Source organism: Aulonocara sp. 'chitande type north' Nkhata Bay, linkage group LG2, assembly GCF_057382095.1.
Source record: "Aulonocara sp. 'chitande type north' Nkhata Bay isolate Kocher_YH1m ecotype deep benthic linkage group LG2, A_spYH_male_GT1.1, whole genome shotgun sequence".
Lineage (NCBI taxonomy): Eukaryota > Metazoa > Chordata > Actinopteri > Cichliformes > Cichlidae > Aulonocara > Aulonocara sp. 'chitande type north' Nkhata Bay.
This window is the reverse complement of record NC_141345.1, coordinates 5,887,345-5,896,880: the sequence shown is the minus strand read 5'-3', so window position 1 is coordinate 5,896,880 and position 9,536 is coordinate 5,887,345. Positions and strand designations below refer to the sequence as shown.

Here is a 9,536-nt window from a genome sequence, read left to right as displayed (position 1 = left end):
CGTTAGCTTAGAAATGGGCTCCATCCATACTTGAAATGAACGGTGTGCCTTTTCCCTTACCTCTTCAGTAAAGGCTGTGTCCTGGCTGATCACCAGCTGCTGTGTCAGAACAATGGAGCTGTTCTTCTTCTCCACGGTAAATGATGGAGTGAACGTAAACCACTTCAGCTGGAGGATCAGCACACTGAAAGAGATGAGACAAAGAGGAGAGGCTCAAAGGAAGACGCAAGGAGGACATGACATGAACAAAACTGACACCGACTGAACTGTGGTGGTTTGAGGCCTTTGGGGACCGATTTGAGGTTACTCACTTTGGCAGGTTCAAGAACAACAGCTCCTCTTTGATCTTCTTAGCTCCGCACTGGCATTCGTAGTCCAACAGGCCGCCCTGCAGCAGGGAGCAGGAGGAACAGGTGCATTAGAGTTCAACTCTTTTACAGATGAATTCACATATTCGTGGGAGCAAGCCTGTTCACAGAATAGAGTCTAAACGAGCTCTTACTTTCAGACTCCAGCCCCGCCCTTCAGCAGCATCCTGCTGGCTGGCACAACCTTGCCATTGGCTGCTGCCAGGGACTCAACAGGTTAGAACAAAAATATAAATATTATATCTGAGTTCTTATGTGGACCCGCCTTCCAGGCAGAACCTCACCTTCCATGAATGTCCACAGGTTAGCGGCCCTCGCTCTGCTGGTCCTCCAAAGTAAGAAAAAATGAGGAAAAAATAAGGAGCAGACCAAGCAAAAGAGGGTATTTAAAGAGACAGTGCTCTTAAGGTGCATTTTTGGCGAGTTTTATTATCTAAATGTCATTGTGTCACTTTCTTATGAGGCTTCAGTGAACTGAAAAAGCTTCTGGGATGAGAAGCGAAACGTCTTCAAAAAAGTTAAAGAAGTCCGGTTGCTTTTTTCCCCCAAGCTCCTTAGAGTTCTCTGAAAATGGTCAGGTAGAAGGACTGGACTGAAAATGAGTAAAAAAGCAGCCAAAGCCCAAGGAAGTTGAAAGACTGGAAACTATTGCTGAGGTCATGTCAGTGTAAAAAGTTACCTACAAGTCTGGCACCTTGGAAGCAAAACATAAAGAAATAAGGTGTAAGGCCAAATGTTTGGTCCTGCAGCCAACCGGACCATGAAATATAGAGCACAGGTGAACAAAGTGAGGCAGCAGTTTGCTGATTTCCACCTTGTGCCTTTCATGTTGATCAGCTTAGTAGTTTGCCAGCTTTCTAGCTGTTAAAGACTTTTGGCGAGAGGTTATTCATATTTGAACTCTAATTGAACCCCTCTTTTTTACTGTTTTTTTGTTTGTTTGTTTTTGGGGTTTTTTGTTGTCTTAGATGGCCTGACTCAGCAGGTGGGGGCAGTTTCTGAGTTTACCTTCGTTCAAACAGTGCAGAAATGGTTTCGCTATGCTCCAGACCGGATGGGTGGTGCAGGACGCCCGATATCCAGCCCCATCATGGAGTAAACTAAAAACAGTAAATAATACATTTAACAAACAAGCAAGCTCTAAATTTAAGCGGAGAGACTGCAGACATAGCCGCACCATTCCAGGGATTTTTGGTTAGCATGAGGGGTCTAGCCAGGACCCTTACTGGATACTGGGTGGGAATCGAACGTGCGACTCCAAAGATGTGTAGTATTACCACTACACTATCCAGCTGCGCTACACTATCCAACAAAAAAAGTTTTTAGAAAATTTGATAAAGTCTGATGCTTAATATTGTAGGGATATTAATCTCCCTATGATATTAATACGGATTAATAACACAGAGAAGTCATACTTCTGTTATGACAGAATTAATTGGGTAAATTATATTTACAATTGTAACATTGTCAACTTAATGTTACGATTTTACATCATGTTGCAATTTAACATAATGTGAAATTGTAACATTGTAAACATAATGTTACAATTTTACAATTGTAACATCCATCCATCCATCCATCTTCATCCGCTTTATCCGAGGTCGCGGGGGCAGCAGCCTAAGCAAAGAGGCCCAGACCTCCCTCTCCCCAGCCACCTCCTCCAGCTTATCCGGGGGAACACCAAGGCGTTCCCAGGCCAGCCGAGAGATATAATCTCTCCAGCGTGTCCTGGGTCTGCCCCGGGGCCTCCTCCCGGTGGGACATGCCTGGAACACCTCACCCAGGAGGCGCCCAGGGGGCATCCTTGTCAGATGCCCGAACCACCTCAGCTGGCTCCTTTCGATGTGGAGCAGCAGCTGCTCTACTCTGAGCCCCTCCCGGACGGCCGAACTTCTCACCCTATCTCTAAGGGAGAGGCCAGCCACCCTTCGGAGGAAGCTCATTTCTGCCGCTTGTATACGCGATCTCGTTCTTTCGGTCACTACCCACAGCTCGTGGCCATAGGTGAGGGTAGGGATTGTAACATTGTAAACATAATACAATTTTACATTATGTTACTGTCAGAGTCGGACGGTGCCCCGACCGGTCGACCTGTGTGTGTGTGTTTTTTTGTTCTCCTCTCTCGCTCTGCTTTTTCTCCGCTGCGATTGTTACGCGGTCGCGTAGCAACGGGAGACCTCCGACCCGTAAGTGCTGCCGCTCTGAGCTGCCTACTAAGCCTGGACGCGATCGAGACGGAGAGACGGAAGGGGACACTTCACTGATTCTAGGGAGTTTTGTGGACACACGAGGGGAGACGGGGAGAGGAGCACTGAAGGGACTTGCACTGTGGATAACTGTGGATTGATTTTGGCTTCACTGTAAATAAAGACACTGTTCAACTTAAACGAGAAGTCCGCGTCTAGGTTCGCTAACTCACCACCCTTAACAGCTACAATTTAACATCATGTAAAATTGTAACATCATGTTACAATTTGTAAATTGTAACATTGTAAACATAATGTTACAATTTTATATGATGTTAAACTGTAACATAAAGTAAAATTGTAACATTATATTTACAATGTTACAATTTTACATTATGTTAAATTGTTACATAATGTAAAATTGTAAGATTATGTTTACAATGTTACAATTTGTAAATTGTAACATTGTAAACATAATGTTACAATTTTACTTTATGTTAAACTGTAACATAATGTAAAATTGTAACATTATGTTTACAATGTTACAATTTTACATTATGTTAAATTGTAACATAATGCTTAACAGATAATGGTTATCCTCTTTTTATATCATACATCATTGTCTCTGTAGGAGGGTCTGGAGCACTCCCTGCTGAGCCGCTGGGTTCAGTACCTTGCAGGCAGGTCCGACGATGACTTCATCATCTCACCTGAGCTCAAAATTCTGGTGCGTGAAGGCGTCCCTCGGGAGTATCGGCAGAGAGTGTGGCGCTGTTTGGTCCGAGCCAGAACTTTGAAAAGCCAAGAGTGCCACACGCAACGCTATCAGCAGGTACAGCTGTAGAGAGAGAGAGTGCTTTATCCGCACCTGAGCACAGGTGGCTCCTCCTTCTTCCTGTCGGGAATGCTGGCGAGCACTCAGTAATCCTGTTCTGTTTCCAGCTGTGTGAGAAGAGTCGGACAGCTCCTAATCCTGCCTCCAGGCAGGTCCAGCTGGACCTTCACCGAACCCTGACGACCAATCAGCACTTCTCCTCGCCGTCCAGCCCCGCCCTCCAGCCCTGCCCTCCAGCAGCTCCGCCGCATCCTTCTGGCCTTCTCCGGGCATAACCCTGCCATTGGCTACTGCCAGGTACTCAACAGGTCAGAACAAAAGTATAAATTTTATATCTGAGTTCTTATGTGGACCCGCCTTCCAGGCAGAACCTCACCTTCCATCAATGTCCACAGGTTAGCGGCCCTCGCTCTGCTGGTCCTCCAAAGTGACGAAGACGCCTTCTGGTGTCTGGTGGCAGTGGTGGAAGCCATCATGCCTCAGGACTACTACACCAAGAATCTGGTGGACTGTGATCTCTGTGAGTCTTTGTGCTCAGGCGGACCAGCGCGTGCTGAAGGACTTCATGGCGGAGAAGCTTCCTCGCCTGGCATCTCACTTTGAGGATCACAACATTGACGTCTCTCTGGTCACCTTCAACTGGTTCCTGGTGGTTTTTGTGGAGAGTCTGCCCAGCGACATCCTGATGCCTCTGTGGGACGCCTTCCTGTATGAGGGTACCAAGGTACCATACACCCGAACACACCATGACAGAAATGCAGACAACACTTGAATGCACCACAGTAGTGTCCATGGAAACAAAAATGATTTTGTTTTCACCTTTAGATGTCTTTATTTACATTTTAGGAGTAATAAGACATTGTTTACTAAGCATGGGGAACTGTCATGTGACATGAAATAGGAGTGGGAAAGCAGATAATTCTAGTAACGACCTCACAGTCTACCACAAGCAGCGTAAATCCAGACGATGAGCGGGACAATGGCTTTGGGCTTGTTTCTGCAATGTGACAAATGCAGCACAGCTTTTACATCGTTTGTCTCAGGAAATAAAATCACAGTTCAGACACAGAAATATATACCACACAGGGATAAATGCTGACAACAGCTTCAGCCACGTAGATCCAACCCAAAAGTTTAATTTAAACTTAAAGCTCAACTACCAAGTAAGTTAATATTATCTGGCAACTGAGGAACCAAGTGGCTTATTGGAAATCGATCAGAGCTGTAATGAGTAAAGGGCCCAACTGCACCACAACTGAAAGAGTAATTTTATGACTCACCTCCTCAAAGTTTCCAATTAATTGTGTGGCGTGAGTGTCCTGTTATGAAATGCGTGTCTGTGCTGCAGGTGATCTTCAGATACACTCTGGCTCTGTTCAAATACAAAGAGGACGACATCCTGAAGATTCACGACAGCGTGGAGATCTACCAGTACCTACGCTTCTTCACAAAGACCGTCTCCAATGCCAGGTACGCACTCGCCTCCACCCGCCTTAATCTACGAGCTGTTACACTCTCAGAAGTGTAGCGGATGTAGCTGTTGAATCTTTGAGCTTCAAACCCTTTTTACTGAAATTTTGTGAGAAGTTTAAATTTCCCTGATCACAGTAACAACGATTTAAAGATTTTTAAGTATCTGCAGCTCTCGGATACATGTGGTCCAGTCAGTCCAGTATTTCCTGCTCAAACTGCAGTACCTGAAGTATCAAGCAGCATAAAACAGAAACACTCAAGCTGATCAGTTTCCAGTTCCTCTGTGTTGGTGATCGAGTCCTTTCCACCTGCGTGTGTCCATGTAGGAAGCTGACCAGCATCGCCTTCAACGACATGAACCCATTCCCCAGCCGGCTGCTGAGGAACCGGCGAGTGCTCCACCTGGAGCGCCTGCAGGCGGAGCTGCGTGAGCTGGAGGAGCAGCAGAAGGAGTTCATCACCGAGAGCGTCGTACGGAAAGACAAAGAGCTCGACGTCATGGTGAGCGAGGACGACGAGGACCTCTGATCACACGGGACGCTTCAGCTGCTCACTTCGAGACGACGATGAGTTTTCCATGAGTTCAAGAGAATTTCACTAAACCGGCTGTTAACTGGTTTCCTTCACACCAAACACAGGATTGTGTCAGGTTCACCATCTCTACTAACACTACAAGGAAACAGACGCATACAGATTTAACTGCATCACATCTCTGAAACAAGCTTGCAGTAAACAAATGTGTACTGTGTTCACGTGTGTAATAAGTCAGGCTGCAGAAATGTGCAGATGTATTTCAGTGAATTCATTTGGATTAATATGTGATAGCTTATTTATTTCATTGCATCTTTTGCTTTATACCTAAAAATGCGTGACATTTCTAAATGTAGTCACATCCCTATGAAACATGGTTGATTATCAGCTGTAGTCACAGCTGGTGATAAAGTAATTAAAATGTCCAGCTATTCAAAAATAGGGCATTCTGCACAATGAGTACTTTTTGGTACTTGAAGTATATTTTGATGCTGATGCTTCAGGGCATTGTGCTGCATTGTCGAAGCTCTCTGGGCTTCCGGTTAGAACGACCTCACAGTGTTTTATTTTGATCTGGTGTAAAGTGCATTGTGCAGAAATGACAGCATGATAGTCACATGATAAAACTGACTTTTCTTTTTTTTTTAATTTTACTGGGTGTGCATCTTGTTCAAATGTCTTTTTCAGCATTTGTACATAAATATTCTGTATATAAATATTTGATTTTCATTTATTTTACAGAGTCCTTTATTTTGTTTCACAAATATGACATTCATGTCAAATGACATCTGCAGACTTTATAATGACCAGCAGGGGGCAGTGTATTGCAGTCTATGAGAACATTTACTGAGACCTGTTTCATGCACTAGTTTCATGTCTCATTGAATCCAACATGATGTTGATTTTGTAAATTAAGGTCACATCTTCATCACATCTAATTTCAAAACACTGATCAATTTAAAAAAAAATGAATTCCATACCAATTGCAGGAATAAAATAGGAATAAATAACAAACGAGAAATACATACAAAACAAGAGAAAGGCACACATGAGAGAACAGGTCACATGACAGCACAGCATTATCTACCCACAATTTGAACTAAATAACAGATAGCACAGGCAATGAAAACAAACGGAAATCAGAATAAATTTAAAAACTTTTATTGATGTTAACTTGAAGTGCTGAATTAGCCCTGTTGTCAGTTCAAATCACTTCAATCTATAGCGCACTTTAAGGTCTTTAGACCTTAAAAAGTAATACACTGCAAGGTAAGCTTGCAGCATCTTACTTTAAGGTCAACTGTGAAACTTTGTGGAAAGCCTGAGACAAGTTGATGAGTCAGTGAAGCGCACTTCCTTCTGATGACGGCTATACTGAGGTGAGTTTTTAAGCATATCCTGAACTTTATTCATTATTAGACTTCTGACACCTGGCAAATAAACTCTCACGCGATATGAGAACATAACAGCAAAAAGCCAGTAGCTGGTACATGAATGGATAAAAATTGGATCCCTCAGGGAGGCGCCACCACTTGATCTTCTCCACCGTCGTGGTTGGTGTTCTTCGTCGTCGTTGGCCAAGGTTGAGTCGGAGATCCATCACAAGTAGCCGATGTTGAGGGCCAATATTGGTTGATGGTATGACTTTTACGTTCGTGACTAGGCTGAGATGGGGTCTTCGGACTAGCCAGTAGTCGATTTGGGTGTCTCTGCCGCCGCTGGAGTACGTGATGAGGTGTGCCGGCTTCTTTTTGAAGAAGGTGTTGGTCACGGCAAGATCGTGGGCCTCTGCGTAGTCCAGTACCCGGCAACCCTCGTCGTTTCTGGTCCCAAATCCTTGGCCGCCATGGAATCGGTGATATCCGTCTCTCCCCTTGCCTACATGTCCATTTAGGTCGCCGCCTACCGCCACGTGTTCCTCAGGGCTAATCGTTTGCAGGTGGTCGTCGAGGGCGCGCAGGATTCTGTCTTCTCCTCGTCGGGGCAGTTGGTCTGTGGTGCATAGCAGGAGATAATCCGTAGGACGGTCGGGTCGGCGTCGATCTTCACTGACATGATGCGATCCGATATGCGGGTAACTTCGACCACGTTGTGCCGGAGCTTTATTATTAGACTTCTGACACCTGGCAAATAAACTCTCACGCGATATGAGAACATAACAGCAAAAAGCCAGTAGCTGGTACATGAATGGATAAAAATTGGATCCCTCTTAGATTGAATTGGTTGCCCTCTTATATTACGTTGTTTTGAACCTAACCGCATCCACTGAATTAATGCAGTTTTCAGGACAGTAAAAACAGAGAACTCTGATATACACAATTTCTGATTGCTGATAGTGTTTCTTAATGCAAAATGGGCTTCCATTTAAAATGCAATTGCTTTATGTTCGATCTTTAGTGAAGAAGGGTCATTTTTGATTCTGTGGACAAGGGATGCAAATGGAATGTGAAGGCAACAGGTAGTAGGGTGAATTAGGGTTTCGTGTGGTCTTCAGTGCATGAATTTTATTGCCACTTTATTTCAACTTTTTATTAATGTACTCAAAAGAAAAACAAGAACCACAAAGGAGATTCTTGTGATTCTTGTTTGTGCTATCTGTTTGTGAAAGAAAGCACATTTTACCACATCATACTGTGTTTGCTGCCATTTATTTTACTCGTCCTGCCTGAGTGTCTGGGCTGCGTTTGTCTGTGCACCTTTATTCTGGCCTTCTGCTGATGGGTTTCACATGCTGGGCTTTCCCTCTTGGTCCACACCCAGCAGCCTGCTGCTGACCACACACAGCCTACAAACTGATCCATCCATGCATCCATCCATGCATGCATGGCCTGGTTATTGTTGAGTTATCACCTGCAGCTCCTTGCTCATAACCAGGTAGATACTGGGCTGGGCCTGATCTCTGAGCTCAATAACAATGACAAAAATGCCAAACACTTTACTCTTCATGGTAAAAAATGTTTATAATACAGTAAAAACTGGATGTAGCCAAAATCAGTGTTTTATATACAGTGTAAGTGAACAACATTGCTACACTGCTGGTGTTTGATTGATAGAGGCTTTCTTTATAAGAACTATGATATCATTTCTTTTGCTGATTAACAGTTTTTATATAATTTTTATATCATATATAGCTTTCAAGAAGCCAAAGATCACTGGACGAAAAGACTACAGACCTGTGGCTCTGACATCTGGTCAGGAAGTCTTTTGAGCGCCTGGTTCTCTCCTATCTTAAGACCCTCACGGCCCCCCTCCTGGACCCCCTGCAGTTTGCATACAGAGCCAACAGGTCTGTAGACGATGCCATCAACATGGCCCTACACTTTGTCCTGCAGAATCTATGCTAGGATCCTGTTTGTGGACTTCAGCTCTACCTTCAACACCATCCTTTCAGACCTTCTTCAAGGATTGCTTTCCCAGATGAATGTGCCTGATCCCATCTGCCGGTGGATCACTGACTTCCTGACGGACAGGAAGCAACCAGTGAGGCTGGGGAAGAATGTCTTGGACTCCCGGACCATCAGCACGAGCTCCCCTCAGGGCTGTGTTCTTTCTTCTATGCCCTTCTCCCTGTACACCAACTGCCGCACCTCCAACCACCAGTCTGTCAAATTAATTAAGCTTGCAGATGACACCACCATTATTGGACTCCTCTCAGACGGGGATAAGTCTGCCTACAGGATGGAGGCTGAACATCTGGTGTCCTGATGCAGCCGCAACAACCAGGTGCTGAATAAGTGTTATTTTCATTTACCACTGGCCCAAGTACATTTTTATTGGCTTGTGAACAAAGCTGTAGTTTTTGTATTTTTAAATATTAACGCAATTTAATTGAGACATTATTTATATTATTTCACTTTCAATGTGAAAAATGCTGTAAAAACGTTGAAAATAATGGTCACCCCTGTTCGCTGCAATGTAAAATAGTACAACTGCTGTCAGCCTTCATTAAGTTGCATCATTTAAACATTTGCATATTTTTATTCAACTTCTGCAGGATGCTTTGATGAAAGACTCCCTTTTCCCAAGTAGAGGCTTTACTAGAGGTCACAGGAACAGCGCTGCTGTTTTGGATGCGGAAAAATGTTGTCTTTCACTCTACCTGAGCTCAGTGTCCCAGTAAGGGCTCCGCCTCATTGTAGCTGA

The 9,536-nt window shown here is 44.3% G+C and overlaps 1 pseudogene; it reads left to right on the top strand.

Moving 5' to 3' along the window:
- The first annotated feature begins 1,101 nt into the window (after positions 1-1,101).
- On the top strand, positions 1,102-5,390 carry LOC147337350 (TBC1 domain family member 2A-like; annotated as a pseudogene).
- Positions 5,391-9,536: the final 4,146 nt, after the last annotated feature.